This window comes from Osmia lignaria, unplaced genomic scaffold (genome assembly GCF_051020975.1).
Source record: "Osmia lignaria lignaria isolate PbOS001 unplaced genomic scaffold, iyOsmLign1 scaffold0001, whole genome shotgun sequence".
NCBI classification, from domain to species: domain Eukaryota; kingdom Metazoa; phylum Arthropoda; class Insecta; order Hymenoptera; family Megachilidae; genus Osmia; species Osmia lignaria.
Window position 1 is genome coordinate 6,802,086 of NW_027478158.1, and position 22,067 is coordinate 6,824,152.

Here is a 22,067-nt window from a genome sequence, read left to right on the forward strand (position 1 = left end):
TTTCCGGGATATTTGCAGATTTATCTCAAGGGAAGGGGCCTGACGGACATATTTCGAGATACTTCTTCTTCTTGTTGTTCTTCTTCTGCACAGCTAAGCTGGAAGTGGCATTTGCAGCTCGCAATAGTGCAGAGTTATCTCAAAGAAAGGGGCCACGGTGTTTCTGTATCTCTATTATGTTGTTGCGGCTTCGGAACTTTTAAATATCTCGATATATCTCGAAAACTACGCTTCTGATCAAAAAATATCAGAGAACGTAAATTGTAGGAAACATAATTCTCTACAAAAAAGGTCTCTTAAGATTTTGCCATAGCTCGCTTCGTTTCCGAGATATTTGCAGATTTATCTCAAGGGAAGGGGCCTGACGGACATATTTCGAGATATTTCTTCTTCTTGTTGTTCTTCTTCTGCACAGCTAAGCTGGAAGTGGCATTTGCAGCTCGCAATAGTGCAGAGTTATCTCAAAGAAAGGGGCCACGGTGTTTCTGTATCTCTATTATGTTGGTGCGGCTTCGGAACTTTTAAATATCTTGATATATCTCGAGAACTACGCATCTGATCAAAAAATATCGTAGAACATAAAAAGTAGGAAACTTAATTCTCTACAAAAAAGGTCTCTTAACATTTTGCAATAGCTCGCTTCGTTTCCGAGATATTTGCAGATTTATCTCAAGGGAAGGGGCCTGACGGACATATTTCGAGATATTTCTTCTTCTTGTTGTTCTTCTTCTGCACAGCTAAGCTGCAAGTGGCATTTGCAGGTCGCAATAGTGCAGAGTTATCTCAAAGAATGGGGCTACGGTGTTTCTGTATCTCTATTATGTTGGTGCGGCTTCGGAACTTTTAAATATCTCGATATATCTCGAAAACTACGCTTCTGATCAAAAAATATCAGAGAACGTAAATTGTAGGAAACATAATTCTCTACAAAAAAGGTCTCTTAAGATTTTGCCATAGCTCGCTTCGTTTCCGAGATATTTGCAGATTTATCTCAAGGGAAGGGGCCTGACGGACATATTTCCAGATATTTCTTCTTCTTGTTGTTCTTCTTCTGCACAGCTAAGCTGGAAGTGGCATTTGCAGCTCGCAATAGTGCAGAGTTTCCTCAAAGAAAGGGGCCACGGTGTTTCTGTATCTCTATTATGTTGGTGCGGCTTCGGAACTTTTAAGTATCTTGATATATCTCGAGAACTACGCATCTGATCAAAAAATATCATAGAACATAAAAAGTAGGAAACTTAATTCTCTACAAAAAAGGTCTCTTAACATTTTGCCATAGCTCGCTTCGTTTCCGCGATATTTGCAGATTTATCTCAAGGGAAGGGGCCTGACGCACATATTTCGAAATATTTCTTCTTGTTGTTGTTCTTCTTCTGCACAGCTATGCTGGAAGTGGCATTTGCAGCGCGCAATAGTGCAGAGTTATCTCAAAGAAAGGGGCCACGGTGTTTCTGTATCTCTATTATGTTAGTGCGGCTTCGGAACTTTTAAATATCTTGATATATCTCGAGAACTACGCATCTGCTCAAAAAATATCATAGAACATAAAAAGTAGGAATCCTAGTTTTCTACAAAAAAGGTCTCTTAACATTTTGCAATAGCTCGCTTCGTTTCCGAGATATTTGCAGATTTATCTCAAGGGAAGGGTCCTGACGGACATATTTCGAGATATTCCTTCTTCTTGTTGTTCTTCTTCTGCACAGCTAAACTGGAAGTGGCATTTCCAGCTCGCAATAGTGCAGAGTTATCTCAAAGAAAGGAGCCACGGTGTTTCTGTATCTCTATTATGTTGGTGCGGCTTCGGAACTTTTAAATATCTTGATATATCTCGAGAACTACGCGTCTGATCAAAAAATATCATACAACATAAAAAGTAGGAAACATAATTCTGTACAAAAAAGGTCTCTTAACATTTTGCCATAGCTCGCTTCGTTTCCGAGATATTTGCAGATTTATCTCAAGGGAAGGGGCCTGACGGACATATTTCGAGATATTTCTTCTTCTCGTTGTTCTTCTTCTGCACAGCTAAGCTGTAAGTGGCATTTGCGGCTCGCGCTAGTGCAGAGTTATCTCAAAGAAAGGGGCCACGGTGTTTCTGTATCTCTATTATGTTGGTGCGGCTTCGGAACTTTTAAATATCTTGATATATCTCGAGAACTACGCGTCTGATCAAAAAATATCATAGAACATAAAAAGTAGGAAACATAATTCTGCACAAAAAAGGTCTCTTAACATTTTGCCATAGCTCGCTTCGTTTCCGAGATATTTGCAGATTTATCTCAAGGGAAGGGGCCTGACGGACATATTTCGAGATATTTCTTCTTCTTGTTGTTCTTCTTCTGCACAGCTAAGCTGGAAGTGGCATTTGCAGCTCGCAATAGTGCAGAGTTATCTCAAAGAAAGAGGCCACGGTGTTTCTGTATCTCTATTATGTTGGTGCGGCTTCGGAACTTTTAAATATCTTGATATATCTCGAGAACTACGCATCTGATCAAAAAATATCGTAGAACATAAAAAGTAGGAAACTTAATTCTCTACAAATAAGGTCTCTTAACATTTTGCCATAGCTCGCTTGGTTTCCGAGATATTTGCAGATTTATCTCAAGGGAAGGGGGCTGAGGGACATATTTCGAGATATTTCTTCTTCTTGTTGTTCTTCTTCTGCACAGCTAAGCTGGAAGTGGCATTTGCAGCTCGCAATAGTGCAGAGTTACCTCAAAGAAAGGGGCCACGGTGTTTCTGTATCTCTATTATGTTAGTGCGGCTTCGGAACTTTTAAATATCTTGATATATCTCGAGAACTACGCATCTGTTCAAAAAATATCATAGAACATAAAAAGTAGGAATCCTAGTTTTCTACAAAAAAGGTCTCTTAACATTTTGCAATAGCTCGCTTCGTTTCCGAGATATTTGCAGATTTATCTCAAGGGAAGGGTCCTGACGGACATATTTCGAGATATTTCTTCTTCTTGTTGTTCTTCTTCTGCACAGCTAAACTGGAAGTGGCATTTCCAGCTCGCAATAGTGCAGAGTTATCTCAAAGAAAGGAGCCACGGTGTTTCTGTATCTCTATTATGTTGGTGCGGCTTCGGAACTTTTAAATATCTTGATATATCTCGAGAACTACGCGTCTGATCAAAAAATATCATACAACATAAAAAGTAGGAAACATAATTCTGTACAAAAAAGGTCTCTTAACATTTTGCCATAGCTCGCTTCGTTTCCGAGATATTTGCAGATTTATCTCAAGGGAAGGGGCCTGACGGACATATTTCGAGATATGTCTTGTTCTCGTTGTTCGTCTTCTGCACAGCTAAGCTGTAAGTGGCATTTGCGGCTCGCGCTAGTGCAGAGTTATCTCAAAGAAAGGGGCCACGGTGTTTCTGTATCTCTATTATGTTGGTGCGGCTTCGGAACTTTTAAATATCTCGATATATCTCGAAAACTACGCATCTGATCAAAAAATATCATAGAACATAAAATGTAGGAAACTTAATTCTCTACAAAAAAGGTCTCTTAACATTTTGCCATACCTCGCTTCGTTTCCGAGATATTTGCAGATATATCTCAAGGGAAGCGGCCTGACGGACATATTTCGAGATATTTCTTCTTCTTGTTGTTCTTCTTCTGCACAGCTAAGCTGGAAGTGGCATTTGCAGCGCGCAATAGTGCAGAGTTATCTCAAAGAAAGGGGCCACGGTGTTTCTGTATCTCTATTATGTTAGTGCGACTTCGGAACTTTTAAATATCTTGATATATCTCGAGAACTACGCATCTGGTCAAAAAATATCATAGAACATAAAAAGTAGGAATCCTAATTTTCTACAAAAAAGGTCTCTTAACATTTTGCCGTAGCTCGCTTCGTTTCCGAGATATTTGCAGATTTATCTCAAGGGAAGGGGGCTGAGGGACATATTTCGAGATATTTCTTCTTCTTGTTGTTCTTCTTCTGCACAGCTAAGCTGGAAGTGGCATTTGCAGCTCGCAATAGTGCAGAGTTATCTCAAAGAAAGGGGCCACGGTGTTTCTGTATCTCTATTATGTTGGTGCGGCTTCGGAACTTTTAAATATCTCGATATATCTCGAAAACTACGCTTCTGATCAAAAAATATCAGAGAACGTAAATTGTAGGAAACATAATTCTCTACAAAAAAGGTCTCTTAAGATTTTGCCATAGTTCGCTTCGTTTCCGAGATATTTGCAGATTTATCTCAAGGGAAGGGGCCTGACGGACATATTTCGAGATATTTCTTCTTCTTGTTGTTCTTCTTCTGCACAGCTAAGCTGGAAGTGGCATTTGCAGCTCGCAATAGTGCAGAGTTATCTCAAAGAAAGAGGCCACGGTGTTTCTGTATCTCTATTATGTTGGTGCGGCTTCGGAACTTTTAAATATCTTGATATATCTCGAGAACTACGCATCTGATCAAAAAATATCGTAGAACATAAAAAGTAGGAAACTTAATTCTCTACAAATAAGGTCTCTTAACATTTTGCCATAGCTCGCTTGGTTTCCGAGATATTTGCAGATTTATCTCAAGGGAAGGGGGCTGAGGGACATATTTCGAGATATTTCTTCTTCTTGTTGTTCTTCTTCTGCACAGCTAAGCTGGAAGTGGCATTTGCAGCTCGCAATAGTGCAGAGTTACCTCAAAGAAAGGGGCCACGGTGTTTCTGTATCTCTATTATGTTGGTGCGGCTTCGGAACTTTTAAATATCTTGATATATCTCGAGAACTACGCCTCTGATCGAAAAATATCATAGAACATAAAAAGTAGGAAACTTAATTCTCTACAAAAAAGGTCTCTTAACATTTTGCCATAGCTCGCTTCGTTTCCGAGATATTTGCAGATTTATCTCAAGGGAAGCGGCCTGACGGACATATTTCGAGATATTTCTTCTTCTTGTTGTTTTTCTTCTGCACAGCTAAGCTGGAAGTGGCACTTGCAGCGCGCAATAGTGCAGAGTTATCTCAAAGAAAGGGGCCACGGTGTTTCTGTATCTCTATTATGTTAGTGCGGCTTCGGAACTTTTAAATATCTTGATATATCTCGAGAACTACGCATCTGTTCAAAAAATATCATAGAACATAAAAAGTAGGAATCCTAGTTTTCTACAAAAAAGGTCTCTTAACATTTTGCAATAGCTCGCTTCGTTTCCGAGATATTTGCAGATTTATCTCAAGGGAAGGGTCCTGACGGACATATTTCGAGATATTTCTTCTTCTTGTTGTTCTTCTTCTGCACAGCTAAACTGGAAGTGGCATTTCCAGCTCGCAATAGTGCAGAGTTATCTCAAAGAAAGGAGCCACGGTGTTTCTGTATCTCTATTATGTTGGTGCGGCTTCGGAACTTTTAAATATCTTGATATATCTCGAGAACTACGCGTCTGATCAAAAAATATCATACAACATAAAAAGTAGGAAACATAATTCTGTACAAAAAAGGTCTCTTAACATTTTGCCATAGCTCGCTTCGTTTCCGAGATATTTGCAGATTTATCTCAAGGGAAGGGGCCTGACGGACATATTTCGAGATATTTCTTCTTCTCGTTGTTCTTCTTCTGCACAGCTAAGCTGTAAGTGGCATTTGCGGCTCGCGCTAGTGCAGAGTTATCTCAAAGAAAGGGGCCACGGTGTTTCTGTATCTCTATTATGTTGGTGCGGCTTCGGAACTTTTAAATATCTTGATATATCTCGAGAACTACGCGTCTGATCAAAAAATATCATAGAACATAAAAAGTAGGAAACATAATTCTGCACAAAAAAGGTCTCTTAACATTTTGCCATAGCTCGCTTCGTTTCCGAGATATTTGCAGATTTATCTCAAGGGAAGGGGCCTGACGGACATATTTCGAGATATTTCTTCTTCTCGTTGTTCTTCTTCTGCACAGCTAAGCTGTAAGTGGCATTTGCGGCTCGCGCTAGTGCAGAGTTATCTCAAAGAAAGGGGCCACGGTGTTTCTGTATCTCTATTATGTTGGTGCGGCTTCGGAACTTTTAAATATCTTGATATATCTCGAGAACTACGCGTCTGATCAAAAAATATCATAGAACATAAAAAGTAGGAAACATAATTCTGCACAAAAAAGGTCTCTTAACATTTTGCCATAGCTTGCTTCGTTTCCGAGATATTTGCAGATTTATCTCAAGGGAAGGGGCCTGACGGACATATTTCGAGATATTTCTTCTTCTTGTTGTTCTTCTTCTGCACAGCTAAGCTGGAAGTGGCATTTGCGGCTCGCGCTAGTGCAGAGTTATCTCAAAGAAAGGGGCCACGGTGTTTCTGTATCTCTATTATGTTGGTGCGGCTTCGGAACTTTTAAATATCTTGATATATCTCGAGAACTACGCATCTGATCAAAAAATATCATAGAACATAAAAAGTAGGAAACTTAATTCTCTACAAAAAAGATCTCTTAACATTTTGCCATAGCTCGCTTCGTTTCCGAGATATTTGCAGATTTATCTCAAGGGAAGGGGCCTGACGGACATATTTCGAGATATGTCTTGTTCTCGTTGTTCTTCTTCTGCACAGCTAAGCTGTAAGTGGCATTTGCGGCTCGCGCTAGTGCAGAGTTATCTCAAAGAAAGGGGCCACGGTGTTTCTGTATCTCTATTATGTTGGTGCGGCTTCGGAACTTTTAAATATCTCGATATATCTCGAAAACTACGCATCTGATCAAAAAATATCATAGAACATAAAATGTAGGAAACTTAATTCTCTACAAAAAAGGTCTCTTAGCATTTTGCCATACCTCGCTTCGTTTCCGAGATATTTGCAGATATATCTCAAGGGAAGCGGCCTGACGGACATATTTCGAGATATTTCTTCTTCTTGTTGTTCTTCTTCTGCACAGCTAAGCTGGAAGTGGCATTTGCAGCGCGCAATAGTGCAGAGTTATCTCAAAGAAAGGGGCCACGGTGTTTCTGTATCTCTATTATGTTAGTGCGGCTTTGGAACTTTTAAATATCTTGATATATCTCGAGAACTACGCATCTGGTCAAAAAATATCATAGAACATAAAAAGTAGGAATCCTAATTTTCTACAAAAAAGGTCTCTCAACATTTTGCCGTAGCTCGCTTCGTTTCCGAGATATTTGCAGATTTATCTCAAGGGAAGGGGGCTGAGGGACATATTTCGAGATATTTCTTCTTCTTGTTGTTCTTCTTCTGCACAGCTAAGCTGGAAGTGGCATTTGCAGCTCGCAATAGTGCAGAGTTATCTCAAAGAAAGGGGCCACGGTGTTTCTGTATCTCTATTATGTTGGTGCGGCTTCGGAACTTTTAAATATCTCGATATATCTCGAAAACTACGCTTCTGATCAAAAAATATCAGAGAACGTAAATTGTAGGAAACATAATTCTCTACAAAAAAGGTCTCTTAAGATTTTGCCATAGTTCGCTTCGTTTCCGAGATATTTGCAGATTTATCTCAAGGGAAGGGGCCTGACGGACATATTTCGAGATATTTCTTCTTCTTGTTGTTCTTCTTCTGCACAGCTAAGCTGGAAGTGGCATTTGCAGCTCGCAATAGTGCAGAGTTATCTCAAAGAAAGAGGCCACGGTGTTTCTGTATCTCTATTATGTTGGTGCGGCTTCGGAACTTTTAAATATCTTGATATATCTCGAGAACTACGCATCTGATCAAAAAATATCGTAGAACATAAAAAGTAGGAAACTTAATTCTCTACAAATAAGGTCTCTTAACATTTTGCCATAGCTCGCTTGGTTTCCGAGATATTTGCAGATTTATCTCAAGGGAAGGGGGCTGAGGGACATATTTCGAGATATTTCTTCTTCTTGTTGTTCTTCTTCTGCACAGCTAAGCTGGAAGTGGCATTTGCAGCTCGCAATAGTGCAGAGTTACCTCAAAGAAAGGGGCCACGGTGTTTCTGTATCTCTATTATGTTGGTGCGGCTTCGGAACTTTTAAATATCTTGATATATCTCGAGAACTACGCCTCTGATCGAAAAATATCATAGAACATAAAAAGTAGGAAACTTAATTCTCTACAAAAAAGGTCTCTTAACATTTTGCCATAGCTCGCTTCGTTTCCGAGATATTTGCAGATTTATCTCAAGGGAAGCGGCCTGACGGACATATTTCGAGATATTTCTTCTTCTTCTTGTTCTTCTTCTGCACAGCTAAGCTGGAAGTGGCATTTGCAGCGCGCAATAGTGCAGAGTTATCTCAAAGAAAGGGGCCACGGTGTTTCTGTATCTCTATTATGTTGGTGCGGCTTCGGAACTTTTAAATATCTCGATATATCTCGAAAACTACGCTTCTGATCAAAAAATATCATAGAACATAAATTGTAGGAAACAATTCTCTACAAAAAACGTCTCTTAACATTTTGCCATAGCTCGCTTCGTTTCCGAGATATTTGCAGATTTATCTCAAGGGAAGGGGGCTGAGGGACATATTTCGAGATATTTCTTCTTCTTGTTGTTCTTCTTCTGCACAGCTAAGCTGGAAGTGGCATTTGCAGCTCGCAATAGTGCAGAGTTACCTCAAAGAAAGGGGCCACGGTGTTTCTGTATCTCTATTATGTTGGTGCGGCTTCGGAACTTTTAAATATCTTGATATATCTCGAGAACTACGCCTCTGATCGAAAAATATCATAGAACATAAAAAGTAGGAAACTTAATTCTCTACAAAAAAGGTCTCTTAACATTTTGCCATAGCTCGCTTCGTTTCCGAGATATTTGCAGATTTATCTCAAGGGAAGCGGCCTGACGGACATATTTCGAGATATTTCTTCTTCTTCTTGTTCTTCTTCTGCACAGCTAAGCTGGAAGTGGCATTTGCAGCGCGCAATAGTGCAGAGTTATCTCAAAGAAAGGGGCCACGGTGTTTCTGTATCTCTATTATGTTGGTGCGGCTTCGGAACTTTTAAATATCTCGATATATCTCGAAAACTACGCTTCTGATCAAAAAATATCATAGAACATAAATTGTAGGAAACAATTCTCTACAAAAAACGTCTCTTAACATTTTGCCATAGCTCGCTTCGTTTCCGAGATATTTGCAGATTTATCTCAAGGGAAGGGGCCTGAGGGACATATTTCGAGATATTTCTTCTTCTTGTTGTTCTTCTTCTGCACAGCTAAGCTGGAAGTGGCATTTGCAGCTCGCAATAGTGCAGAGTTACCTCAAAGAAAGGGGCCACGGTGTTTCTGTATCTCTATTATGTTGGTGCGGCTTCGGAACTTTTAAATATCTTGATATATCTCGAGAACTACGCATCTGATCAAAAAATATCATAGAACATAAAAAGTAGGAAACTTAATTCTCTACAAAAAAGGTCTCTTAACATTTTGCCATAGCTCGCTTCGTTTCCGAGATATTTGCAGATTTATCTCAAGGGAAGGGGCCTGAGGGACATATTTCGAGATATTTCTTCTTCTTGTTGTTCTTCTTCTGCACAGCTAAGCTGGAAGTGGCATTTGCAGCTCGCAATAGTGCAGAGTTACCTCAAAGAAAGGGGCCACGGTGTTTCTGTATCTCTATTATGTTGGTGCGGCTTCGGAACTTTTAAATATCTTGATATATCTCGAGAACTACGCATCTGATCAAAAAATATCATAGAACATAAAAAGTAGGAAACTTAATTCTCTACAAAAATGGTCTCTTAACATTTTGCCATAGCTCGCTTCGTTTCCGCGATATTTGCAGATTTATCTCAAGGGAAGGGGCCTGACGGACATATTTCGAGATATTTCTTCTTGTTGTTGTTCTTCTTCTGCACAGCTAAGCTGGAAGTGGCATTTGCAGCGCGCAATAGTGCAGAGTTATCTCAAAGAAAGGGGCCACGATGTTTCTGTATCTCTATTATGTTAGTGCGGCTTCGGAACTTTTAAATATCTTGATATATCTCGAGAACTACGCATCTGTTCAAAAAATATCATAGAACATAAAAAGTAGGAATCCTAATTTTCTACAAAAAAGGTCTCTTAACATTTTGCCGTAGCTCGCTTCGTTTCCGAGATATTTGCTGATTTATCTCAAGGGAAGGGGCCTGACAGACATATTTCCAGATATTTCTTCTTCTTGTTGTTCTTCTTCTGCACAGCTAAGCTGGAAGTGGCATCTGCAGCTCGCAATAGTGCAGAGTTATCTCAAAGAAAGGGGCCACGGTGTTTCTGTACCTCTATTATGTTGGTGCAGCTTCGGAGCTTTTAAATATCTTGATATATCTCGAGAACTACGCATCTGATCAAAAAATATCATAGAACATAAAAAGTAGGAAACTTAATTCTCTACAAAAAAGGTCTCTTAACGTTTTGCAATAGCTCGCTTCGTTTCCGAGATATTTGCAGATTTATCTCAAGGGAAGGGTCCTGACGGACATATTTCGAGATATTTCTTCTTCTTGTTGTTCTTCTTCTGCACAGCTAAACTGGAAGTGGCATTTCCAGCTCGCAATAGTGCAGAGTTATCCCAAAGAAAGGGGCCACGGTGTTTCCGTATCTCTATTATGTTGGTGCGGCTTCGGAACTTTTAAATATCTCGATATATCTCGAAAACTACGCTTCTGATCAAAAAATATCATAGAACATAAATTGTAGGAAACATAATTCTCTACAAAAAAGGTCTCTTAACATTTTCCCATAGCTGGCATCGTTTCCGAGATATTTGCAGATTTAGCTCAAGGGAAGGGGCCTGACGCACATATTCCGAGATATTCCTTCTTCTTGTTGTTCCTCTTCTGCACAGCTAAGCTGGAAGTGGCATTTGCAGGTCGCAATAGTGCAGAGTTATCTCAAAGAAAGGGGCCACGGTGTTTCTGTATCTCTATTATGTTGGTGCGGCTTCGGAACTTTTAAATATCTTGATATATCTCGAGAACTACGCATCTGGTCAAAAAATATCATAGATCATAAAAAGTAGGAATCCTAATTTTCTACAAAAAAGGTCTCTTAACATTTTGCCGTAGCTCGCTTCGTTTCCGAGATATTTGCAGATTTATCTCAAGGGAAGGGGCCTGACGGACATATTTCCAGATATTTCTTCTTCTTGTTGTTCTTCTTCTGCACAGCTAAGCTGGAAGTGGCATTTGCAGCTCGCAATAGTGCAGAGTTATCTCAAAGAAAGAGGCCACGGTGTTTCTGTATCTCTATTATGTTGGTGCGGCTTCGGAACTTTTAAATATCTTGATATATCTCGAGAACTACGCATCTGATCAAAAAATATCGTAGAACATAAAAAGTAGGAAACTTAATTCTCTACAAATAAGGTCTCTTAACATTTTGCCATAGCTCGCTTGGTTTCCGAGATATTTGCAGATTTATCTCAAGGGAAGGGGCCTGAGGGACATATTTCGAGATATTTCTTCTTCTTGTTGTTCTTCTTCTGCACAGCTAAGCTGGAAGTGGCATTTGCTGCTCGCAATAGTGCAGAGTTACCTCAAAGAAAGGGGCCACGGTGTTTCTGTATCTCTATTATGTTGGTGCGGCTTCGGAACTTTTAAATATCTTGATATATCTCGAGAACTACGCATCTGATCAAAAAATATCATAGAACATAAAAAGTAGGAAACTTAATTCTCTACAAAAAAGGTCTCTTAACATTTTGCCATAGCTCGCTTCGTTTCCGCGATATTTGCAGATTTATCTCAAGGGAAGGGGCCTGACGGACATATTTCGAGATATTTCTTCTTGTTGTTGTTCTTCTTCTGCACAGCTAAGCTGGAAGTGGCATTTGCAGCGCGCAATAGTGCAGAGTTATCTCAAAGAAAGGGGCCACGGTGTTTCTGTATCTCTATTATGTTAGTGCGGCTTCGGAACTTTTAAATATCTTGATATATCTCGAGAACTACGCATCTGTTCAAAAAATATCATAGAACATAAAAAGTAGGAATCCTAATTTTCTACAAAAAAGGTCTCTTAACATTTTGCCGTAGCTCGCTTCGTTTCCGAGATATTTGCAGATTTATCTCAAGGGAAGGGGCCTGACGGACATATTTCCAGATATTTCTTCTTCTTGTTGTTCTTCTTCTGCACAGCTAAGCTGGAAGTGGCATCTGCAGCTCGCAATAGTGCAGAGTTATCTCAAAGAAAGGGGCCACGGTGTTTCTGTATCTCTATTATGTTGGTGCGGCTTCGGAACTTTTAAATATCTCGATATATCTCGAAAACTACGCTTCTGATCAAAAAATATCAGAGAACGTAAATTGTAGGAAACATAATTCTCTACGAAAAAGGTCTCTTAACATTTTGCCATAGCTCGCTTCGTTTCCGAGATATTTGCAGATTTATCTCAAGGGAAGGGGCCTGACGGACATATTTCGAGATATTTCTTCTTCTTGTTGTTCTTCTTCTGCACAGCTAAGCTGGAAGTGGCATTTGCAGCTCGCAATAGTGCAGAGTTACCTCAAAGAAAGGGGCCACGGTGTTTCTGTATCTCTATTATGTTGGTGCGGCTTCGGAACTTTTAAATATCTTGATATATCTCGAGAACTACGCATCTGATCAAAAAATATCATAGAACATAAAAAGTAGGAAACTTAATTCTCTACAAAAATGGTCTCTTAACATTTTGCCATAGCTCGCTTCGTTTCCGCGATATTTGCAGATTTATCTCAAGGGAAGGGGCCTGACGGACATATTTCGAGATATTTCTTCTTGTTGTTGTTCTTCTTCTGCACAGCTAAGCTGGAAGTGGCATTTGCAGCGCGCAATAGTGCAGAGTTATCTCAAAGAAAGGGGCCACGATGTTTCTGTATCTCTATTATGTTAGTGCGGCTTCGGAACTTTTAAATATCTTGATATATCTCGAGAACTACGCATCTGTTCAAAAAATATCATAGAACATAAAAAGTAGGAATCCTAATTTTCTACAAAAAAGGTCTCTTAACATTTTGCCGTAGCTCGCTTCGTTTCCGAGATATTTGCTGATTTATCTCAAGGGAAGGGGCCTGACAGACATATTTCCAGATATTTCTTCTTCTTGTTGTTCTTCTTCTGCACAGCTAAGCTGGAAGTGGCATTTGCAGCGCGCAATAGTGCAGAGTTATCTCAAAGAAAGGGGCCACGGTGTTTCTGTATCTCTATTATGTTAGTGCGGCTTCGGAACTTTTAAATATCTTGATATATCTCGAGAACTACGCATCTGTTCAAAAAATATCATAGAACATAAAAAGTAGGAATCCTAATTTTCTCCAAAAATGTCTCTTAACATTTTGCCGTAGCTCGCTTCGTTTCCGAGATATTTGCAGATTTATCTCAAGGGAAGGGTCCTGACGGACATATTTCCAGATATTTCTTCTTCTTGTTGTTCTTCTTCTGCACAGCTAAACTGGAAGTGGCATTTCCAGCTCGCAATAGTGCAGAGTTATCCCAAAGAAAGGGGCCACGGTGTTTCCGTATCTCTATTATGTTGGTGCGGCTTCGGAACTTGTAAATATCTCGATATATCTCGAAAACTACGCTTCTGATCAAAAAATATCATAGAACATAAATTGTAGGAAACATAATTCTCTACAAAAAAGGTCGCTTAACATTTTGCCATAGCTCGCTTCGTTTCCGAGATATTTGCAGATATATCTCAAGGGAAGGGGCCTGACGGACATATTTCGAGATATTTCTTCTTCTTGGTGTTCTTCTTCTGCACAGCTAAGCTGGAAGTGGCATTTGCAGCTCGCAATAGTGCAGAGTTATCTCAAAGAAAGGGGCCACGGTGTTTCTGTATCTCTATTATGTTGGTGCGGCTTCGGAACTTTTAAATATCTTGATATATCTCGAGAACTACGCGTCTGATCAAAAAATATCATAGAACATAAAAAGTGGGAAACTTAATTCTCTACAAAAAGGGTCTCTTAACATTTTGCCATAGCTCGCTTCGTTTCCGAGATATTTGCAGATTTATCTCAAGGGAAGGGGCCTGACGGACATATTTCGAGATATTTCTTCTTCTTGTTGTTCTTCTTCTGCACAGCTAAGCTGGAAGTGGCATTTGCAGCTCGCAATAGTGCAGAGTTATCTCAAAGAAAGGGGCCACGGTGTTTCTGTATCTCTATTATGTTGGTGCGGCTTCGGAACTTTTAAATATCTCGATATATCTCGAAAACTACGCTTCTGATCAAAAAATATCATAGAACATAAATTGTAGGAAACATAATTCTCTACAAAAAAGGTCTCTCAACATTTTGCCATAGCTCGCTTCGTTTCCGAGATATTTGCAGATATATCTCAAGGGCAGGGGCCTGACGGACATATTTCGAGATATTTCTTCTTCTTGTTGTTCTTCTTCTGCACAGCTAAGCTGGAAGTGGCATTTGCAGCTCGCAATAGTGCAGAGTTATCTCAAAGAAAGGGGCCACGGTGTTTCTGTATCTCTATTATGTTGGTGCGGCTTCGGAACTTTTAAATATCTTGCTATATCTCAAGAACTACGCGTCTGATCAAAAAATATCATAGAACATAAAAAGTAGGAAACATAATTCTGTACAAAAAAGGTCTCTTAACATTTTGCCATAGCTCGCTTCGTTTCCGAGATATTTGCAGATTTATCTCAAGGGAAGGGGCCTGACGGACATATTTCGAGATATTTCTTCTTCTTGTTGTTCTTCTTCTGCACAGCTAAGCTGAAAGTGGCATTTACAGCTCGCAATAGTGCAGAGTTATCTCAAAGAAAGGGGCCACGGTGTTTCTGTATCTCTATTATGTTGGAGCGGCTTCGGAACCTTTAAATATCTTGATATATCTCGAGAACTACGCATCTGATCAAAAAATATCATAGAACATAAAAAGTAGAAAACATAATTCTCTACAAAAAAGGTCTCTTAACATTTTGCCATAGCTCGCTTCGTTTCCGAGATATTTGCAGATTTATCTCAAGGGAAGGGGCCTGACGGACATATTTCGAGATATTTCTTCTTCTTGTTGTTCTTCTTCTGCACAGCTAAGCTGGAAGTGGCATTTGCAGCTCGCAATAGTGCAGAGTTATCTCAAAGAAAGGGGCCACGGTGTTTCTGTATCTCTATTATGTTGGTGCTGCTTCGGAACTTTTAAATATCTCGATATATCTCGAAAACTACGCTTCTGATCAAAAAATATCAGAGAACGTAAATTGTAGGAAACATAATTCTCTACAAAAAAGGTCTCTTAACATTTTGCCATAGCTCGCTTCGTTTCCGAGATATTTGCAGATTTATCTCAAGGGAAGGGGCCTGACGGACATATTTCGAGATACTTCTTCTTCTTGTTGTTCTTCTTCTTCACAGCTAAGCTGGAAGTGGCATTTGCAGCTCGCAATAGGGCAGAGTTATCTCAAAGAAAGGGGCCACGGTGTTTCTGTATCTCTATTATGTTGGTGCGGCTTCGGAACTTTTAAATATCTTGATATATCTCGAGAACTACGCATCTGATCCAAAAATACCATAGAACATAAAAAGTAGGAAACTTAATTCTCTACAAATAAGGTCTCTTAACATTTTGCCATAGCTCGCTTCGTTTCCGAGATATTTGCAGATTTATCTCAAGGGAAGGGGCCTGACGGACATATTTCGAGATATTTCTTCTTCTTGTTGTTCTTCTTCTGCACAGCTAAGCTGGAAGTGGCATTTGCAGCTCGCAATAGTGCAGAGTTATCTCAAAGAAAGGGGCCACGGTGTTTCTGTATCTCTATTATGTTGGTGCGGCTTCGGAACTTTTAAATATCTTGATATATCTCGAGAACTACGCGTCTGATCAAAAAATATCATAGAACATAAAAAGTGGGAAACTTAATTCTCTACAAAAAGGGTCTCTTAACATTTTGCCATAGCTCGCTTCGTTTCCGAGATATTTGCAGATTTATCTCAAGGGAAGGGGCCTGACGGACATATTTCGAGATATTTCTTCTTCTTGTTGTTCTTCTTCTGCACAGCTAAGCTGGAAGTGGCATTTGCAGCTCGCAATAGTGCAGAGTTATCTCAAAGAAAGGGGCCACGGTGTTTCTGTATCTCTATTATGTTGGTGCGGCTTCGGAACTTTTAAATATCTCGATATATCTCGAAAACTACGCTTCTGATCAAAAAATATCATAGAACATAAATTGTAGGAAACATAATTCTCTACAAAAAAGGTCTCTCAACATTTTGCCATAGCTCGCTTCGTTTCCGAGATATTTGCAGATATATCTCAAGGGCAGGGGCCTGACGGACATATTTCGAGATATTTCTTCTTCTTGTTGTTCTTCTTCTGCACAGCTAAGCTGGAAGTGGCATTTGCAGCTCGCAATAGTGCAGAGTTGTCTCAAAGAAAGGGGCCACGGTGTTTCTGTATCTCTATTATGTTGGTGCGGCTTCGGAACTTTTAAATATCTTGCTATATCTCAAGAACTACGCGTCTGATCAAAAAATATCATAGAACATAAAAAGTAGGAAACATAATTCTGTACAAAAAAGGTCTCTTAACATTTTGCCATAGCTCGCTTCGTTTCCGAGATATTTGCAGATTTATCTCAAGGGAAGGGTCCTGACGGACATATTTCCAGATATTTCTTCTTCTTGTTGTTCTTCTTCTGCACAGCTAAACTGGAAGTGGCATTTCCAGCTCGCAATAGTGCAGAGTTATCCCAAAGAAAGGGGCCACGGTGTTTCCGTATCTCTATTATGTTGGTGCGGCTTCGGAACTTTTAAATATCTCGATATATCTCGAAAACTACGCTTCTGATCAAAAAATATCATAGAACATAAATTGTAGGAAACATAATTCTCTACAAAAAAGGTCTCTCAACATTTTGCCATAGCTCGCTTCGTTTCCGAGATATTTGCAGATATATCTCAAGGGCAGGGGCCTGACGGACATATTTCGAGATATTTCTTCTTCTTGTTGTTCTTCTTCTGCACAGCTAAGCTGGAAGTGGCATTTGCAGCTCGCAATAGTGCAGAGTTATCTCAAAGAAAGGGGCCACGGTGTTTCTGTATCTCTATTATGTTGGTGCGGCTTCGGAACTTTTAAATATCTTGCTATATCTCAAGAACTACGCGTCTGATCAAAAAATATCATAGAACATAAAAAGTAGGAAACATAATTCTGTACAAAAAAGGTCTCTTAACATTTTGCCATAGCTCGCTTCGTTTCCGAGATATTTGCAGATTTATCTCAAGGGAAGGGGCCTGACGGACATATTTCGAGATATTTCTTCTTCTTGTTGTTCTTCTTCTGCACAGCTAAGCTGAAAGTGGCATTTACAGCTCGCAATAGTGCAGAGTTATCTCAAAGAAAGGGGCCACGGTGTTTCTGTATCTCTATTATGTTGGTGCGGCTTCGGAACCTTTAAATATCTTGATATATCTCGAGAACTACGCATCTGATCAAAAAATATCATAGAACATAAAAAGTAGAAAACATAATTCTCTACAAAAAAGGTCTCTTAACATTTTGCCATAGCTCGCTTCGTTTCCGAGATATTTGCAGATTTATCTCAAGGGAAGGGGCCTGACGGACATATTTCGAGATATTTCTTCTTCTTGTTGTTCTTCTTCTGCACAGCTAAGCTGGAAGTGGCATTTGCAGCTCGCAATAGTGCAGAGTTATCTCAAAGAAAGGGGCCACGGTGTTTCTGTATCTCTATTATGTTGGTGCTGCTTCGGAACTTTTAAATATCTCGATATATCTCGAAAACTACGCTTCTGATCAAAAAATATCAGAGAACGTAAATTGTAGGAAACATAATTCTCTACAAAAAAGGTCTCTTAACATTTTGCCATAGCTCGCTTCGTTTCCGAGATATTTGCAGATTTATCTCAAGGGAAGGGGCCTGACGGACATATTTCGAGATACTTCTTCTTCTTGTTGTTCTTCTTCTTCACAGCTAAGCTGGAAGTGGCATTTGCAGCTCGCAATAGTGCAGAGTTATCTCAAAGAAAGGGGCCACGGTGTTTCTGTATCTCTATTATGTTGGTGCGGCTTCGGAACTTTTAAATATCTTGATATATCTCGAGAACTACGCATCTGATCCAAAAATACCATAGAACATAAAAAGTAGGAAACTTAATTCTCTACAAATAAGGTCTCTTAACATTTTGCCATAGCTCGCTTCGTTTCCGAGATATTTGCAGATTTATCTCAAGGGAAGGGGCCTGACGGACATATTTCGAGATATTTCTTCTTCTTGTTGTTCTTCTTCTGCACAGCTAAGCTGGAAGTGGCATTTGCAGCTCGCAATAGTGCAGAGTTATCTCAAAGAAAGGGGCCACGGTGTTTCTGTATCTCTATTATGTTGGTGCGGCTTCGGAACTTTTCAATATCTTGATATATCTCGAGAACTACGCGTCTGATCAAAAAATATCATAGAACATAAAAAGTGGGAAACTTAATTCTCTACAAAAAGGGTCTCTTAACATTTTGCCATAGCTCGCTTCGTTTCCGAGATATTTGCAGATTTATCTCAAGGGAAGGGGCCTGACGGACATATTTCGAGATATTTCTTCTTCTTGTTGTTCTTCTTCTGCACAGCTAAGCTGGAAGTGGCATTTGCAGCTCGCAATAGTGCAGAGTTATCTCAAAGAAAGGGGCCACGGTGTTTCTGTATCTCTATTATGTTGGTGCGGCTTCGGAACTTTTAAATATCTCGATATATCTCGAAAACTACGCTTCTGATCAAAAAATATCATAGAACATAAATTGTAGGAAACATAATTCTCTACAAAAAAGGTCTCTTAACATTTTGCCATAGCTCGCTTCGTTTCCGAGATATTTGCAGATTTATCTCAAGGGAAGGGGCCTGACGGACATATTTCGAGATATTTCTTCTTCTTGTTGTTCTTCTTCTGCACAGCTAAGCTGGAAGTGGCATTTGCAGCTCGCAATAGTGCAGAGTTATCTCAAAGAAAGGGGCCACGGTGTTTCTGTATCTCTATTATGTTGGTGCGGCTTCGGAACTTTTAAATATCTTGATATATCTCGAGAACTACGCATCCGATCAAAAAATATCATAGAACATAAAAAGTAGGAAACTTAATTCTCTACAAAAAAGGTCTCTTAACATTTTGCCATAGCTCGCTTCGTTTCCGAGATATTTGCAGATTTATCTCGAGGGAAGGGGCCTGACGGACATATTTCGAGATATTTCTTCTTCTTGTTGTTCTTCTTCTGCACAGCTAAGCTGGAAGCGGCATTTGCGGCTCGCACTAGTGCAGAGTTATATCAAAGAAAGGGGCCACGGTGTTTCTGTATCTCTATTATGTTGGTGCGGCTTCGGATCTTTTAAATATCTCGATATATCTCGAAAACTACGCATCTGATCAAAAAATATCATAGAACATAAATTGTAGGAAACATAATTCTCTACAAAAAAGGTCGCTTAACATTTTGCCATAGCTCGCTTCGTTTCCGAGATATTTGCAGATATATCTCAAGGGAAGGGGCCTGACGGACATATTTCGAGATATTTCTTCTTCTTGGTGTTCTTCTTCTGCACAGCTAAGCTGGAAGTGGCATTTGCAGCTCGCAATAGTGCAGAGTTATCTCAAAGAAAGGGGCCACGGTGTTTCTGTATCTCTATTATGTTGGTGCGGCTTCGGAACTTTTAAATATCTTGATATATCTCGAGAACTACGCGTCTGATCAAAAAATATCATAGAACATAAAAAGTGGGAAACTTAATTCTCTACAAAAAGGGTCTCTTAACATTTTGCCATAGCTCGCTTCGTTTCCGAGATATTTGCAGATTTATCTCAAGGGAAGGGGCCTGACGGACATATTTCGAGATATTTCTTCTTCTTGTTGTTCTTCTTCTGCACAGCTAAGCTGGAAGTGGCATTTGCAGCTCGCAATAGTGCAGAGTTATCTCAAAGAAAGGGGCCACGGTGTTTCTGTATCTCTATTATGTTGGTGCGGCTTCGGAACTTTTAAATATCTCGATATATCTCGAAAACTACGCTTCTGATCAAAAAATATCATAGAACATAAATTGTAGGAAACATAATTCTCTACAAAAAAGGTCTCTCAACATTTTGCCATAGCTCGCTTCGTTTCCGAGATATTTGCAGATATATCTCAAGGGCAGGGGCCTGACGGACATATTTCGAGATATTTCTTCTTCTTGTTGTTCTTCTTCTGCACAGCTAAGCTGGAAGTGGCATTTGCAGCTCGCAATAGTGCAGAGTTATCTCAAAGAAAGGGGCCACGGAGTTTCTGTATCTCTATTATGTTGGTGCGGCTTCGGAACTTTTAAATATCTTGCTATATCTCAAGAACTACGCGTCTGATCAAAAAATATCATAGAACATAAAAAGTAGGAAACATAATTCTGTACAAAAAAGGTGTCTTAACATTTTGCCATAGCTCGCTTCGTTTCCGAGATATTTGCAGATTTATCTCAAGGGAAGGGGCCTGACGGACATATTTCGAGATATTTCTTCTTCTTGTTGTTCTTCTTCTGCACAGCTAAGCTGAAAGTGGCATTTACAGCTCGCAATAGTGCAGAGTTATCTCAAAGAAAGGGGCCACGGTGTTTCTGTATCTCTATTATGTTGGTGCGGCTTCGGAACCTTTAAATATCTTGATATATCTCGAGAACTACGCATCTGATCAAAAAATATCATAGAACATAAAAAGTAGAAAACTTAATTCTCTACAAAAAAGGTCTCTTAACATTTTGCCATAGCTCGCTTCGTTTCCGAGATATTTGCAGATGTATCTCAAGGGAAGGGGCCTAACGGACATATTTCGAGATATTTCTTCTTCTTGTTGTTCTTCTTCTGCACAGCGAAACTGGAAGTGGCATTTCCAGCTCGCAATAGTGCAGAGTTATCTCAAAGAAAGGAGCCACGGTGTTTCTGTATCTCTATTATGTTGGTGCGGCTTCGGAACTTTTAAATATCTTGATATATCTCGAGAACTACGCATCTGATCAAAAAATATCCTAGAACATAAAATGTAGGAAACTTAATTCTCTACAAAAAAGGTCTCCTAACATTTTGCCATAGCTCGCTTCGTTTCCGAGATATTTGCAGATTTATCTCAAGGGAAGGGGCCTGACGGACATATTTCGAGATATTTCTTCTTCTCGTTGTTCTTCTTCTGCACAGCTAAGCTGTAAGTGGCATTTGCGGCTCGCGCTAGTGCAGAGTTATCTCAAAGAAAGGGGCCACGGTGTTTCTGTATCTCTATTATGTTGGTGCGGCTTCGGAACTTTTAAATATCTTGATATATCTCGAGAACTACGCATCTGATCAAAAAATATCATAGAACATAAAAAGTAGGAAACTTAATTCTCTACAAAAAAGATCTCTTAACATTTCGCCATAGCTCGCTTCGTTTCCGAGATATTTGCAGATTTATCTCAAGGGAAGGGGCCTGACGGACATATTTCGAGATATTTCTTCTTCTCGTTGTTCTTCTTCTGCACAGCTAAGCTGTAAGTGGCATTTGCGGCTCGCGCTAGTGTAGAGTTATCTCAAAGAAAGGGGCCACGGTGTTTCTGTATCTCTATTATGTTGGTGCGGCTTCGGAACTTTTAAATATCTTGATATATCTCGAGAACTACGCATCTGATCAAAAAATATCATAGAACATAAAAAGTAGGAAACTTAATTCTCTACAAAAAAGATCTCTTAACATTTTGCCATAGCTCGCTTCGTTTCTGAGATATTTGCAGATTTATCTCAAGGGAAGGGGCCTGACGGACATATTTCGAGATACTCCTTCTTCTTGTTGTTCTTCTTCTGCACAGCTAAGCTGGAAGTGGCATTTGCAGCTCGCAATAGTGCAGAGTTATCTCAAAGAAAGGGGCCACGGTGTTTCTGTATCTCTATTATGTTGGTGCGGCTTCGGAACTTTTAGATATCTTAATATATCTCGAGAACTACGCATCTGATCAAAAAATATCATAGAACATAAAAAGTAGGAAACTTAATTCTCTACAAAAAAGGTCTCTTAACATTTTGCCATAGCTCGCTTCGTTTCCGAGATATTTGCAGATTTATCTCAAGGGAAGGGGCCTCACGGACATATTTCGAGATATTTCTTCTTCTTGTTGTTCTTCTTCTGCACAGCTAAGCTGGAAGTGGCATTTGCAGCTCGCAATAGTGCAGAGATATCTCAAAGAAAGGGGCCACGGTGTTTCTGTATCTCTATT